Source organism: Lethenteron reissneri, chromosome 65 (genome assembly GCF_015708825.2).
Source record: "Lethenteron reissneri isolate LAM-NWPU_2019-01 chromosome 65, ASM1570882v1, whole genome shotgun sequence".
NCBI lineage: Eukaryota > Metazoa > Chordata > Hyperoartia > Petromyzontiformes > Petromyzontidae > Lethenteron > Lethenteron reissneri.
Window position 1 is genome coordinate 2,342,505 of NC_083843.1, and position 17,112 is coordinate 2,359,616.

Here is a 17,112-nt window from a genome sequence, read left to right on the forward strand (position 1 = left end):
TTGTAGCATCGTCTCCGTATGCATCGCCACAAACTCCTGACGAGTCACCTCCATCCCTGCATGCAGCGTCGTGTTTTCCTCTTGCAGCTTCGCTCTTCTCCGCCCCAGATTCTCGTTTTGCTGTCGAAGCGTTGCGTTGTGCACTTCAAACGTTGACAAGGCTGAAAGGTGTGAAACAGGGATCATTATTAGGAAAGGGACTGGAATAGAAAATGTACTTTCTCTGCAATGTAGTGATAACTTTACTTGCAACTGTATAGTATTTGACATATACTGGTAGGAACCTCCTGGTTACACCAGTCCACAGGGGATTATTGTGTCCGTCCGTCCGTCGTGCATACAAAAATGGGAGGGGAGGGGCTGGGTGGGGAGGGGAGGGTGGGGAGGGTGGGGCTGGGTGGGGGGTGGGAGAGGTGGGGCTGGGTGGGGAGGGGCTGGTCATCCTGTGGTGCCCGTATAAAACTCAACGTTTAACCTACTCACGCCGGCTTGTGCCCGCCCTCACAGTCGGGCATATTTGCGGAATACACCACGCCGCTGTTGACCCTGGCCATTGACCGAGCAACCCAACGTTCCTACCAGCTCCCTCCGCAGGAATGTGTTCTCCACGTCTGTTTACTAACCAGTGAAATAATTACTCTCGATCAATTTTGAGATTTGTAGTCGCTTGAGTTATCAGCGGGTAAAATAGAATCTAACTTGAAAATTAAAGCATGTACAGTAATGGATAACGTATCGAGGCACATGATAGTTTAACTTTCATGTTGCCAATCACATTACCAAACTTCAGATTTTTGAAACACAAACAACACTGTGTATATATACACAGACAAGAGACGCACACAAACATTGACAGTACGTCTACCACATAGACACACATAGGCAGAGGCTGTTCACACACAGACTATACAATATAGGCAAACAGATTACACAAAGATCCACCATGTACCCTTAACAAACTGTAGGGCAAGTGCAGGTAGTGAGTAGCAGCAGCGCCTTTGAAGGCCGGCACGGCACACGATGGGGTGGGTGGGCTGTAGCACCTCGCTCGGCCACCTTTGTATCCTTAGTGGCGATGTTTATGACACACTGCAGGAGGTAAATTCATTTGAGGCTGAGTCGACCTAGGGGAGGCCAAAAACCGGTTCAAATAATTGCTGTCACTGGTGGTGGTAACTGTGAGCAGGAATCGAACTCGGGTCTTTGCCGGGTTCGTAGCGCAGCGCTAACAGCACAGACACCACGCCTGTCTTGCCTCACGGCAGTTATGGAGCGTACGGTCACAGGAAGTTCCTGTTTTTTTATGCTAATGTTGGTCACGTGACCAGGAAGTGACGATGTTAGATTTCCACTGTACCACGTGGGCGTCAGCCATTACACAGATAAGTCAAGATGGCGGCACGCATCGCATCTCAGTGAGACCACAGCCGCACTTGTCCATTGTGGGAGCTTAAGAAGCATTATCTGTAAGTTGTTTATATTCTTATAATATTGTAAATGCTGTTGTAATGTTGGAATGACCGTTATAGCAATGTAAATGCCTTTATGGTGCCGTTAAGTTGTTGTAGTAAATACGAGGCCTAGTTAGTAACGAAGCCTGTGACTTTCCTTATTGTGGATGTTACTTGTGATTTAGTAGGTCGAGTCAGACTTGTGCCTATGTTGCGATCCTGAGAGTGATGACGAAGTATCTCATCCACAGTTTAGTGTTAAGTGTAATGCTGTACATTTGGGGTGCAGTGGGATGAATACACTATGTGCCTGTATGCAACGCACCAGCTTGTGCCTTTGTCTAGTTGTTCAGGGGTAATGTGGGGGCCTGGTCCTTCCAGGATCTATTGTTATCTGAGACAATGTTCTGATGCTGTGGTGTTCATTGTGTGGGTGTTTCCGAATTATAACAGATGCTGTATCTGTGTTTTCTCACCAGTTTTATCTGTTACAATCAATAAATGACGATCGGAGTTGGACGGTCATCCTGGCTCCGAGGGTTTATTGAACACATGGTTATCTACTCGACTAGCGGTGCAACGCAACGCACAGCGAGGCCGAGATAACGCCCTAAGCTTGTGGAAGGATGAGTTTATATATCGATGTCATCTCACAACAGAGCCATCACAGCTGAGTATTTCTGATGTATATGAACAATACTATTATTTTTTTGATGGATGTTTTTGAAGAATAGATTCCTTCACTACATATTGTTATATGCATCGAGGCCACAGGTCACATTCCAGGGTGTGTCTCGTGATGTCAATGACGAACTTGAAATTATTTTACTTCCTCTTTCACCGTCGCCATGATCATTCTTGGTTCAGCGTCTCTCTGAGCCACAGTCAGAAACTCTCTTTGCGTGAAGCCACAGAAGATCAAATTTGTATTTGATTTTGTTTAAACAGGTGAGAACACAACAGGTCAGGACAGTCTCATTTATGAGAGACCTGGGTCTCCAAAATGGCAAGTGCAACTTTCAGTGAGAGTGCAGACAGTGAGCTGCACTGTCCCGTCTGCCTGGGCACGTTCGTGTGCCCCTGCACGCTGAGCTGTGGACACTCATTCTGCGTGCGGTGTCTGGAGACTGCCTGGGAGACAGTGAACAGCTTCAGCTGCCCGCAGTGCCGAGATACCTTCCCGGTGCGACCCCAGCTGAGGAGGAATGTGGCGCTCTCCAATCTGGCGGAGCAGCTCAGAGTTGGAGACAGGATGGCCACGATAACCATGTGTGACGGTAAGACTCCTGCAGTGAAGACCTACTGTGCAAGGAAATTTCAGTGTCGCTTGGAAAATCCAGGGCTAAATAACGTTGTCTTGATGTATTGCATTGTGAACCTAGAGGATCAAATGTGCCAGGAGCACAGAAAGGAGCAACTCAATTTCTATTGTGAACAAGACGGGAGCCTGGCCTGCACAGTCTGCACCATTGCAGGAGACCACTCCGGACACAAGGTCATCGCAATGGAGACAGTACAACAGACAAAACAGGTGAAGTGTCATTTTCATCTGCAATCCATATCGTTACAACAGCTTGGGTTTCATCAGAGCTAAACGGGACTTTTCAGCGAGGTTAGAACCGATTGGCACGAAAGGTCTCTATAGATGAGGATACTGAGCAGTGTTTTCACCTTCCCCACACAGGAAATTATCTGCCTGGAGAAGACAAAGAGAGAGAAGAACAAGGAGAAGGTGGCATCATGGACACAGCAGCTCAGGGGCACCTATGCACGTACGCAGGTACAGAGAGAGACACAGACACGTGCAGCTACTGATAGAGACATAGAGAGGTGCAAGTACAGAGGGAGACACACAGCTGCGTGTCTGTTCAGATCAGAGACAGTTTTCTCATCTAAAGTGTGAATGCATGCAGGTGGACAATTGAGATTTGAAACACAAAAGCAAAATGCGGTAATACGCCAGTTCTGGGTTCCCACCACACAATTTCTAATGAGAAGCCGCACATGACGCATGTGCACATCTGCTGGGGAAGACGTGGCTGAATAAGCTGCTGCCATGCATTCCCGTTTCTCAATAAATACGTTGGTATAAAATAAAATAAATCACAATGTTTCCGGCCGCAACACAGGCGGCCATCCTCAGGACTCGATTATGTGAACCTTTTTAACTCGTAGTCTGTTTAAAGCTCTAACAGATGTGTGAAAACCCTCCCCGTAGAGGCGAAAGCTTAAAATCGAGATTGAACTGCCTCTATGGGGAGGATATTCACACATCTGTTAAAGCTTTTAACAGACTACGAGACAAGAAGGCTCACATGATCGAGTCGTGAGGACGGCCGCTTGTGTTGCGGCCGAAACGTCATGATTTATTTTATTTTCTACCTAAGTGGCTTTACCGAAAGAACCAAGGAGCATGGATTTCTGTAGTCACGAAAGCTTCAAATCAAGACCCACCTCCATGTTCAGAGTCTAGAAGTATGGTGATAATTATTAGCTGAATAATGCGACGTGGCATTGTTATTTGTGATTCAACAATGCATCATAATTTCTGTCTGTATAGGAATCTCTGCGTGGGACCAAGGAGCGGATCCGCCGAGAGTTTGAGCGCAGGAGGGAGTAGTTGAGGGAGGAGGAGAGGGAGGCGCTGGAGCGCGTGGACGAGGAGGGCCGCTCCGTGCTGTCCCACATCCAGGCGGACATCGCTCGCTACGAGCACAGAGCACGCGGCCTGGATCAGGAAATCACCGAGCTACTCTCCGCAATCAATGTGCAGGACCCACTTTCCTTCCTCCAGGTGACTGAACTGCTGTTTACTCACACCAATTACTACAGATTTTTTCTGTCTATTACTAGGTGATACTCGACACTTTTTGAGACTGATATGATGTCTATCAATTTAAGATCAGGGTTACTTTCTTTGTTACACGGATGATCCCGTTTAGCCAGTGTGGAGCAATCAGTTTCAAGGACAATGCATAAATTATCAGAGTGTTGTTTTTTTGTTTGCATTTTGACTGCAAGTATTGTGGTTAATGTAAACATGATTCCTTGCAAAAGGTTTCAGTTTTGTCGCCAGAAAAAAGGGGAAAAACCCTATTATTATATTTTGGTACTGGTGTAATAAAAGGACTCGAACACTTCTTTCTGTCTTCGTGTCTTTATTCAGGTTCACGTCTTTACCCACACGGCACTCTGTTATAACTCCTGTATTTGTAGCCCCCGGCTATTCACTGCTATTATAGCTTCCTCACCCCTCTGACTCTCTGCTTCATCTACTGTAACCTCCTCCCTGCAGACTTGCTGCTACCCCTATGTGCAGACCCTCTGGCTGTCACTGTATGCAGACCCGCTGCCCACTCTCTCTGTGCAGCCCCGCTGCTGACTGCAGCCTCCTCGCTGCTTCGGGTCGGTCACCGCTGGCCAACGGTGCCGATCCTCGCTCCCCCCGTGTTCGTGGCGATCTCGCCACACCCCGCTTCGCCCTTCGTGGCCTTCCTCTGTTCCTGGTTCCCCGTCACTCCCCCTGCTCTTCCGGTTCCCCTCCTTCTATACTCAACCCCTCTCCCCCCACGTGACCTAACTCCTCCCCCCCCTGACGGCACCTCAGAAGGGCCGTTTACAACCGCATTACATCACCCTCCCCCCTAAAGAAAATCCAGCCGACCTCGGCTGAATTGCAACCTGAAAAGCAATGCGGGTGTAAAGGGCCAACACGCAAAAAGACACGAAGCATTGAAGAACATTATAACAATAACACAACACAACACAATCTAACGAAACGTGAGGGATTTCGAGCGAGTACGGGTAGCCGGGCCGTCCCGGACGGTCGGCGGCCCACCCGCCGAGCGGGAACGTGGAAGGGTTTTAGGGGCGACGGGCGCAAGTTCTTCCGTCGCCATTGGAGGCCCGCCACTGTCCCGCTCGCGTCCAGAAACATCCCGTACTCGCGTCCGCGGAGGGATAGGAAGAGCTGCAGGTCCCGTGGGTTCTGCGGCTCCGGTCGGCGTCCCACAAGCGGAAGGTCCTCCTCCCTGCGCTGTCACGGCCGGCTTGTCTGTGAAGGGTACGACAGGCGCTCTCGCAAGGTCAGCAGACACAGGCAAGGGCGAGTCGGCAGTAACAGACCCCGGCAAGGCAACTTGGGGAGATGACGCATCCGGCCGTGGGGCAATGTATGGCTTCAACCGGGACGTGTGCACGAACCAACGCCGTGCACCAACCTGAACACGCGCCGACTGTGGGTTGGGAACCTCAATGAGGCGGACCGGACCCTGCCAAGGTCGATGTAATTTAGGAGATGTACCTGGCCGCACCTGTGGGCAATGAAGCCAGGCCAGGTCCCCCTTTTTCCAGGGACACTCCCCCTTTGAACGTCGGGCACACCGCTCATTCCTGGCCTGAGCCTTGGCAGTAGCCATGCGGGCATTTTCCCTCGCCTCAGCGACACGCCGAACGTTGTCCTTAATATACTCAGGAAGAGGCTTAACAGGCCCCCTCGCACCGGTTCCCAACTGGTCATGAATCGGCGGCACGTTCTCACGGCCGTACATAAGGAAAAACGGCGAGTATCCAGTAGCCGCGTGCGGCGTCATGCGATACGCCGAAAGCACCCCAGGGATATGCAAATCCCAATCAGATTGGTTTTCCCCGACTGTATGGCACAGCATGGCGGACAGAGTCCGATTCAACCGTTCCACCATACCATCCGTTTGCGGGTGGTAGGGGGACGTCCGTATCTTTTTAGTTCCAAGAGCCGCACACACCTCCCCCAACAATTTAGACGAAAAGTTACGTCCCTGATCCGTAAGGAGCCTCTCCGGAGCCCCTTTGTCCATTACATACCCAAATAGAAAGGCGTCCGTGATAGACGCCGCTGACTGGTCAGGCAAGGGCCAGGCCATCGGCCAGCGAGAGAGGTACTCCACCCCCACCAGTAAATACTTATTCCCTTTAGCTGATGGCGGAAAGGGTCCCAAAATATCTAACGCCACCAACTCATTAACCCGAGATACTTTAATCGATTGTATCGGCGGAACATATGGATGTTTAGGCGGCTTACGGCGGGCACAATCGGGACACGCGCGAACGTGACCGACGACATCCGTCGTCATGCCGTGCCAATAATAGTCTCGTTGCAGCGTCAATAGGGTTTTCTGCACCCCCAGGTGTAAAAGTGTGTCACAGTGCAAAGATCGAATCAACTCATAGCGCAATGACGCAGGCACAACGAGACGCCAGTGTTCCTGTATCCCTTCCCTCCACATCAGTAACCCATCTCGGAGAGCAGTTTCCGAATTACCACCCGCACCGACTTCCTTACCCGCCTTCTCCGTTCGTTTCCGTAACGACACCAAAGAATCGTCCAACATTTGCTCCCGAATCCACACAGACCTTGGAAGACGCAAAATCCCGTCAGCCGGTCCCCCTTCAACCGGTCCCGGTGTAAGCGGAGGTTCGAGAACATCCACTGCCCGCGCGACAGGTTGAGGGGGGGGCTGAGCCGGTCCACACCTATGCGTCCCCGACGCACACGCACAAGGGGATTGTTGCGGCAACCTGGACAGTGCGTCCGCGTTAGCGTGACGCACACCCTTCCGATGGTGAATTTGGAAGGAGAATTCTTGCAACGTGTCCAGCCATCTCGCCAATTGTCCGGATGGCTGGTCCATCTTAAGAGCGTACTGCAAGGCCGCATGGTCCGTTCGGACAATAAACGACCGACCGTACAGATACGGTCGAAATTGGCGGAGAAAATACACAATAGCCAAAAGTTCCCTGCGAGTGACGCAGTAACGAGTTTCCGCGGGAGACAAAACCCGACTCCCGTACGCCACCACACGCTCAACACCACCTTTTGACTGGGACAACACCGCCCCAATCCCGGTGTCACTCGCATCAGTATCCAGAATGAAGGGATGTTCAAAATCCGGATAATCCAACGTCGGCGCAGTAGCCAGTAGGTCGCGCAGGCTCCGAAACGCCGCCTCCTCCGGCGGTCCCCACACAAATTTGTGCCCCTTCCCAGTAAGGAGATGCAAAGGCCTGGCGATAGTAGCGAAATTCGGAACAAACCTCCGGTAATATGAGGCGAACCCCAAAAACCGACGCACATCACCCACCGTGGCGGGGGTTGCCCAATCCCGGACACACGCAGTTTTCTCTGGATCCGTGGCCACCCCGTCCGCACTAACAATATGTCCCAAGTATCGAACGGAACGTTGCAGTAGATGACATTTCTTAGGCTTGAATTTCAAATTAGCAGAACGCATTCTGGCAAAAACGGCCTCCAACCGCAATAAATGCTCATCAAATGTGCGGCTGAAGACAATAATATCATCTAAATAAATGAGACATGTCTCCCACTGCAACCCCGTCAATACCAACTCCATCAATCTCTGAAAGGTGGCAGGGGCTGCATTCAACCCCATCGGCAGACAGTTAAATTGGAACAACCCCTGCGGCGTACGGAACGCTGTCTTTTCCCGCGAGGGCTCGTCAAGGGGAAGCTGCCAGAAGCCCGAAGAGAGATCTAGCGTTGAAAAAAACTTAGCCCCTGACAAGGCGTCGAGAGAATCGTCCATACGCGGCAGGGGATACGCATCTGCCACCGACACTTTATTTAACTTCCGAAAATCCACACAAAATCGTAATTTACCATCTTTCTTTTTAACCAACACGACAGGCGCACCCCACGGGCTATTAGACGGAGATATAATATCCGCTTTCAACATGTCTTCCACTGCCCCTCGAACGTGCTCACGCTCAGCCGGACTCATCCGACGCGAGTTCAAGCGGAAAGGGGCCGCGTCCCCCGTTTCGATGTGATGAGAGAGCAGCGAGGTGCGTCCCAAGTCCAAATCGTCCGAGCTAAACACATCGGAATAGCTCGCTAATAATTTATGAATCGCACAACGCTGCTCAGCGGAAAGGGCCGAATTTTCCGCACATAATTCGGCGATCCAACGATCGTCCACCCCTCCGTCGTGTGAAACACCACCCACCAGCCCCCCGTCCGGAATGTCACTCTGAGCCGTAAACGCCGTAGTGGCGTGTGCCACAACGGTACCAGCCGGCACACACACGCTTTCAGAAGTCGCATTTAACACCTGCAAAAACGGGCGCTGATCCGGACGGACAATGGTTTGCGCCCCCACCAGTGCCAATCCGCCCGTAACAGCGGCGGACGGCGACAGCAAAATTCCACAAGCACTCTGCCGACCCGGAACCGGCTTCCGGTATCGTAGGGGAATGAGCATCTGCGAGCCAGGTGGAATATCAACTGAAACTTCCGATAACGCCTGCACCTGGGCAACCGGAGCCGGTCGCCCCCAGGTGGACTGTAAAAACGCCAATTTGCGGCCCCCTGGCAGTTCAATGCAATTTTCATTGATTCTAATTAAAATGGGCATCTTAGCCAAAAAATCCGTGCCCAACAAGCAAGGAACCGCCAGGGACCTCGAAATTAACACCACGCCCGAGGCCGAGACCCCCCCGATAGAAATATTAGCGTCCACCTGTCCCACGATGCCCATACTACCCCCGTTCGCAGCGATGCAGGAAGCGTAAGCCGGCCTCACGGCCCCCGGTGGGATGTTCAAAAGATGGAATATGACATCCGAAATAATGGTCGCGGACGCCCCGGAATCCACCAAAATACGCACGTCCACCCCTTGGATCGACCCCGGTACAGTGGACGAACCTGTAGCGGCCGCGACAACCCGCCGAGCCAACTTACGCCACTGCGTTATCGAGCGACAAGGCGCAGATACTGGCCTCCCATATTTTAGAACATCCGCGTCGCACAACAACGGCGATGAGTGAGGTGTCAGGCCTTGCCGGGTGTCTGGTGCGCACCGACTTGCCTGTGCCGGAGGGTCTTTCTTTGGGACGTCCGCGATCGAGGCCTCCTGCTGGGGCGGCCCCGGAACCCGGGCCCAGCAGTCCCTGGCATAGTGGCCCCGACGGCCGCAGCGGAAACTGTCGACGTCGGGTCGGCGCGCAGCAGGCACCCCGTCCCGACGTGGCCGCGCCGGCGGCGGAGCCCGCGGCCCCGGCTCGCTTCGAGCCGGCCACGGAGTGGAGGCGGCCGACAGCTCCTTTGGGCCGGTCGCATCCGGCACGTACACGGCCTTTGTAGGGTCCCACCCTACGGCCCCCCCATCGACGACAGGACCGCCCGTCCACGCCGTGACTTGTTTCCAGCGGCGGAGATTGAACTGGGCGTCCAAACACTTAGCCGCGGTCCGGGACGTGAGTTTCTCGTGACCGCAAGCCGGCATAGGAATGCCCAGATCCCGGGATAACTCCAACATCTTCCCCAAGATGAGAGGTTCCAGCAGGTCAGGCTCCGTCTCCGGGTAAGCGGCCATCGCGAGTTCCAGCACGGCGCCCCTGTACGCTACAGGCGACTCCTCCGGTGCGCGTTGCCGCTGCACGAAGCGGCGATGGGCGTCATCCGGTGGCTCGTACGCGTCCGCCATTTCGTCGAACACTCCACGCAATGTTTTCTTCTTCGCAGCTTTTATAGAGCGAAAAAAACGAACAGACTCATCGTCAAGGAGAGTCGGAAGCACCTCCAGCGCCTCGGCGTCCGTCCACCTTGCCGTTCGTACCGCCGCCAAAAATCGACAAGCGAACGCACTCCAATCGCCCCCGATGGAGAACTCCTTAACAGTTGTAAGGTGACGACTGCGGCTCCTTGGCCTGCTTCCGTCCGTCACCGACTCTTCCGGCGGCAAGTTCAGCAAGGCGTCGCAACGCGGTGTCGCCAAGATGGCGGACGATCTTCGTGGCGGCCCCAAGATGGCGGCTTCCCGCCTTCCGTGGTGCGCCACGCCCAAGATGGCGTCTTCCCGCCGCGTGGTCGATGGCGGCGCCATCGAAGACGACCCGGGATCCTGCCGATCACCACCATCACCTTCCAACGCCGCCCTCGGCGTGACAAGGTCACACAACTCCGTGATGACGGTTTTTAGGGTCGCCAGTTGCTCCGCCATCCGGGTCCATCTTAAATCTTCGTCCTTCAACGCAGATGGGTCGGGCGCAGCGGCAACCTCCTCCACACCCGGGCCCTCACGGATCTCTCCCTCCGCCGAAGTGAAGCCGACCTCAGGAGGAAGATCGTCGTCGTCCGATGATGAAGCCGACGCCGGAGATGGGATATTCTTCTTCCTCAGTTGTTTCGCCATGCCGTTTCACTTCTGACTCCAGTGTAATAAAAGGACTCGAACACTTCTTTCTGTCTTCGTGTCTTTATTCAGGTTCACGTCTTTACCCACACGGCACTCTGTTATAACTCCTGTATTTGTAGCCCCCGGCTATTCACTGCTATTATAGCTTCCTCACCCCTCTGACTCTCTGCTTCATCTACTGTAACCTCCTCCCTGCAGACTTGCTGCTACCCCTATGTGCAGACCCTCTGGCTGTCACTGTATGCAGACCCGCTGCCCACTCTCTCTGTGCAGCCCCGCTGCTGACTGCAGCCTCCTCGCTGCTTCGGGTCGGTCACCGCTGGCCAACGGTGCCGATCCTCGCTCCCCCCGTGTTCGTGGCGATCTCGCCACACCCCGCTTCGCCCTTCGTGGCCTTCCTCTGTTCCTGGTTCCCCGTCACTCCCCCTGCTCTTCCGGTTCCCCTCCTTCTATACTCAACCCCTCTCCCCCCACGTGACCTAACTCCTCCCCCCCCTGACGGCACCTCAGAAGGGCCGTTTACAACCGCATTACACTGGCAAAGGAGGCCTCATGATGCAACTACTGGAGATGTTTAATACATCTGTAAATTATAACCAATCAATTTGCAATTCATTCTCATGATTAAATCCGGTTCAACTTCATGGCTGTCAGTGCACATCCTTAATGACCAAGATCAGGACCCAAATACACTCGAGATCTGAACAAATGCTCATACAGAATTTTACTGATTGTAATTTCCAGTGAAACATCACATGTATTTTCAAAATTTGCTTTGTTTTCAACGCAACTGGCTGGTAAAAAAAATGAATTTCCATTTTTGTCGCAGTGATGATTTGATTTAACTCTAATTGATAGTATATCCACACGATCTGACTCAACAAAACTAATTCTAAATCATGTCTGGTAAAACATGATGTAATGGCAGCTCAAATACTAGAGTAATTAAGCGTTATTTAACCATGTTTTAAGAGTGGTTTTGTCAGCTCTTAAGGCCTGTCAGTGTCCAGTTAAAGACGTCCTATATTTCACGATTCTGTGTTTGAAGAGTTTTGTTTAAATAATTGCTGATGTCTCTAAATACGGATTAACAGCAGATAACTGTGAAGGTGGGACAACTGCTTTGGATGTACATTTTAATGTAAAATGTAGGTTTGTGTTTTCAGCATCCCATGCATGAGAAGCTCAGGTCAGTACCAACCCAGACTCAAACTCTAACACTGCCTACCGTGGTGAACTAATCAGTGAATGATCGTGATGTTTTTTTCCTTCTAAATGTAACTTATGCATTCGATGCTGTGTGTCTTATGCTGTCTCTAAGAGGCCCGGACCCTCATGATACGATGTGCGTCCCATACTGTGTGTATAAAAAAATAACTAATGCTATCAGTCAAATATTTGTTTTCTTAACACAGAGAAACTAACACTATCATGCTTACTCACTAACACACGAAAGGCATAGATACACAAAAACCACAACAATCGCCATTTGCCACGAAGTGGCGGTGATGTCACCACAGCGCTTGTGCCAAGCTATGTGCATTTTAAGGCCATGAAAAGCGTCAAACGTCTGCTGGCAGGAGGAGAAGGGACAGACCCAGGTTCCATGGATTGACTGACTTAGATGACTGGCAAATGCACCACCTGTGCCCCCTACTGTGTCAACTTGCTGTGTTTTTGTACCTGGCGCTTCGGTCATTGTTGTGAGTGACACTCCTCTGCCGTCCGTTCTTGTTGGAGGATGACTGCCTTCAACTGCCCAGTAGCATCCTTCACGAGCTTCCTCTACAGAGGCCGATCTTGACACCACTGGTACCAGTCATTGGAAAGTCTACTCAGCTCCATATCATCTTGTACCACATCATTCCATCTCTTCTCTAGCCCGTTCTGTGCCCATTTATTCCCCTCTATTGACCAGAACAAAAGCTGTTTTGGCATGCAGTGGCTGGGCATGCGGGCTACATGGCCCAGCTAATGCATCCTTGCCTACCAGAGGAGCTCACCAATGGGCCTATGTCCAGATCTTTCAAGGATTTGTGAGCTCTTCACACAATCCAGTCTGGTTAAACCAAGGATGGATAGTAGGCAGGCCTGCTGGGATTTTTCTTACCTTTGAAAGAAGTTCCAATAGGGTGGGGTCCACTTTCTGCAAGCATAGAGAAGGGAGGGCATTATTCTAGCCGAAAATAACCAAAGTTTTGAGTGGGGTGACAGACCAGGTAGCTTCTACACACCCTCATGCAGCCGATGAAAAGTTACCGCTGCTCAACTGATTCAGAGTGAAACCTTTGCTGTCAATCCAGAGCTGGTTATAAGCACACTGCCTAGGTATGGATACATTTTTACTCTATCCAGAACTGCCCCATCAGCAATACGGAGTTGATGGGGTGGAGAGTGATTGATGACACAAAATACCCAGATAGGTGAGGGGAGGGTATATTGATTGGGTCATGTAGCCTACATGGCCAGCTATTGCATTCCCAAGCAATTTATGTTTGGCTGGATAGAGGGGGCTAATCGGCCCTGGCAAGGGCTAGAGAAAAAATGGGCAGATGCGGCACAGATGGTTGTGGAGCTGATTTGACTTGATGATGACCGTGGCCAGCAGTGTCAAAATCGGCTTCTGTGGACAAGGCTTATGAAGGATGCTACAGGGAAGTTGGAGGCATTCGCCTTGCAGCAAGAATGGAGGGCGGAGGAGCGATGCTCACAACACCGAGTGGAGTGCAGGGCGGATTAAATGCAGAAAGTTGAGAGTCATGATCAGACGTGGTGCATCGACCAGTAATCTCTGTTCGCAAGCCATGGCAACTGGATTTGTTGCATGAGCTGCCAGCAAGCCTTCGACACTTCACGTGGCCTCAAGGTATTTCTAGCCTGGCACAAGTCCATGGTGCCATCTCCACCAATTTAATGGCGAAGAGTGGATGTTGTTGTTTTGATAATCTTAAATCCTCTTTCAAGTGGTCCCTTGTTAGACTCGGTGTGTCTTGTGCTGTGAGTGCAGGAGCTCGGTTTCTGAGGAGACTAAGGATGATTCTGGTCCAGTCTCTTGTCACCTGGACTTGGCAAAGGTCATCTCAGTTGGAGGCATCAAAACGAATCTCCTGGCTGTTTTGTGTAGGTCTTTCTCCTGCACTCGTCTATTTTCCCGCTTTCATTACAATCAGAGTGGTTAAGATAGTACTACTAGGTAGGCCGATGTCTTCGTAAAATCAGGTGTGAACGCATTTGGAATTTCTGCTTTTGCAAGGGAAAACTATGACAAATTCAATCAGAGCAACAGGTCCAAGGGCACATAATTAAATATTGTAAATGGCACTGACTTGGTCCTCAAACGACAAGAGGTGCAAAAAGCACGGAGACATTCGTTGCTTGAATGCAAAATGTAACTTTGTAAGCTGTAAATCAATAACGTTCATATCGCATTCATTAGCCCTCTTGTGGCGCTTATCGTAGGGAGAACATGTTTATGTTGTGATAATAATGGCCGCTGAGTTGGAATTAAGATAAACGTAAGCCAAACAAATGGCACGTGTTGCAGATATGCAAAACAAGATAACGTGGTTATTGTAAATGCATGCAACTCTCACACAGCAGAACTTGAGCAATTTGTGCGCATTGGTATTAAACTATTGAAATAAAAAGGAGAGCGAGATGGATGCTGAAAGCAATTGCATCACAGCACATCAACCTTCAAAAGCAGAACTCAGGGGGCAACATAACAAATGTACAGCTCTTCATCAATCCATTGCTGAATGAAGGCTGTATTATGCCGTGTCAGACAGCTGATTGATTTAACGAACCTTACCACACTCGTCAGTGTAGGTTGGTGAAGGACATGCCTAGGAATACTTAATATAATTGGCCACTCATTTCAGCCGTGGCGGGGAATCAAACTGCAAAATTCATCTTGCAGTGCACAAACCGCAACATCACTACTCAATCACAAGCTCATTCTGCAAGTAAATTAAACTAATTGGCCTTTGGCCACACTACACCATATCATTTTCTCTGCCAGTTACACTGGTTTGATTTTCTGCTTTCATTTCTCCTCAAGTCAATAGGGAAGTTAACAGTTGAAGCACTCCTCTATATGTGGATTTTTTTTCTTTTAAGTTGTCATATTATGATTTTGTGGGTTTGCAGTTTTTTGGGCTTCCTGTTTAAATTGGTGATCACTTATTTAGAATGTCTCTTTCACCCTTCCTGATTTGCCCTCCATCCCCAGCTGCTTAGGCCCAGCCTCATTCATCTTAGGGCCCCTCCCCATCCTGTTTCGTCCTTCAGACACAGGTTGGGCTTGTTTGAGTAGTGGCGAGGGTTGTAAAAGGTCTACGAGTGTTCGTGCACGGCAGCAGCATCTCGTGGTGGGTGGTACACAGGTAGAGCTGCGGCGACTAAAATCGCTCTCCGATAATAAAGAATAAGATGCCTACATTTCGATTTAAAGCTTTCGTGACTGCAGGGATTCATATTATTGGTTCTTTCCGTAAAGTCACGTAGAAGGGAAATAATAAAATAATACAAATAAAAACAATAAAATTATCACGACGTTTCGATTGCAACACACGCAATCATCATCTGATGGTGATTGCTTGTGTTGCATCTGATGATGATTGCTTGTGTTGCAATCGAAACATCTGATGATGATTGCTTGTGTTGCAATCGAAACGTCGTGAGAATTTTATTGTTTTATTTTTATTCTTTTATTATTTCCCTTCTACGTGACTTTACCGAAAGAACCAAGAATAAGATGACTACAGTCCGATTATTCACATACACCGAACAATACTCGCGCATTATTACATGATAAATTAGTGGGGTAGGAAGAGTGAAGCTCTGGAGAAGGACTATTGATGAATGTGTTGGGTATGGTAAAGTTTGATCAAGCAACCACATTAACTAACAGTGTAGCGAGGTCTTTATCCAGTAGTGGATTGACAAGGAGTTGTAAATCCATAACATTATGAATGTATATTACTATTGGATGATGTTACTATACATATTATATAAAGAAATGCTGTTCTATTATTAACATTAGTAATGTTAATTTCTGAGAAACAACTGCAGCAAATATGCAAAATGTGTCTACATTTAGACATTTTAAGAAAAAAAACCGAGATGTAATTTCCCAGCTTGTGGAGTGGTTGTGGATTGCGGGGATTCACAGATTTTTGGATTGTGAATATTTCTATTTCTACTGCACATGTCATTAGATACTTTATTCATATTATGTTTTTATTCTTATTTGTATTTGGCTTGTTTAGCCTGGAAAGCCTCCTTGAGTCTCATGGCTTGTTTCAGGAGAGCTCTGCCAAGTTTCTGAAGTAGGGGGCGATCAGTACACATGTTTTATGATGGTCCATACTCATTACTATACATATGTAAGGGTCGATGTGATGTATAACCTATTAACCATCTAATTATCGCGAGCCGCCTGACGAATTGAATGACTTTCCGTTTGAATACGGGGCGTTTCTGTGGCTAGATATTTAAACTGCAGCTCCAACTCGTTAATTAGTAGGAAATTATTTTTACACTTATTGTTATACTATTTGTTGTATTATTATATATTTATTATCACTATTATGCATATTTTACTGTCATTACTACAGATGGACACGCACCAACTCTGGATATAAACTCAGTCAATAACGATGTCCAGGTATCCTCGGATCTCAGGACGGTCACGTGGACCAATGTCTCCCAGGCGCGTCCCCATCACCCACACCGGTTTGATTCATGGCCACAAGCCCTGTGCTCTGAGAGCTTCTCATCGGGCCAGCACTACTGGGAGGTGGATGTGGGGGGCTCGGGGTCTTGGCGGGTTGGAGTCGCCTACGAGACGACCCCACGGAAAGGGAGTAGTGAAGCCTGCTCCCTGGGAGGGAACAAAGAGTCTTGGAGTTTAAGAAAAAATAACAACAGATACTCAATGCGCCATGGAGGGGGAGGGACTTCACTGTTGGTGCCGGAGCCTCCCCAGAGATTTGGGGTTCATCTGGACTGGGACGCAGGGCTCCTGTCGTTTTACAGTGCCGACTCCATGGCTCCTGTTACACTCGTTTCACCAAAACTTTGCTCAGTCTATCTATCCTGGGCTGGGAGTTTGGGGTAAGGATGGTAACGCAGTGACAATTGTGGATCTGAGCCATGTGTCTTGACCGAGAGGAATGTGGATGTGGAAACTATAAAAACCAGGACCGGTATAAACCCTATGAATAATCACAGCCCTAGTTTACAGCTCAGGGATAAAAACAGGCAGTGACCGTAACGACAAATGGGTTTGACCGGAATGCCCCTTTCACTTTTGATTGCTGTAACAAATTAAGTTGCTTTTGTATTGGTATCTGGTGTTTCTGTCTTTGTTTCTTGGGAATCAATTTGTTTCTTGGGTTTATTGTGATTAAAATAAATAGTTGTAAAATCTTAGTCTTAGTCTGTTCCTGCTATTGGTGTCATCATCC

At 49.7% G+C, this 17,112-nt stretch overlaps 1 pseudogene; it reads left to right on the forward strand.

Moving 5' to 3' along the window:
* Window positions 1-2,307: 2,307 nt before the first annotated feature.
* On the forward strand, window positions 2,308-17,112 carry LOC133359715 (zinc-binding protein A33-like; annotated as a pseudogene).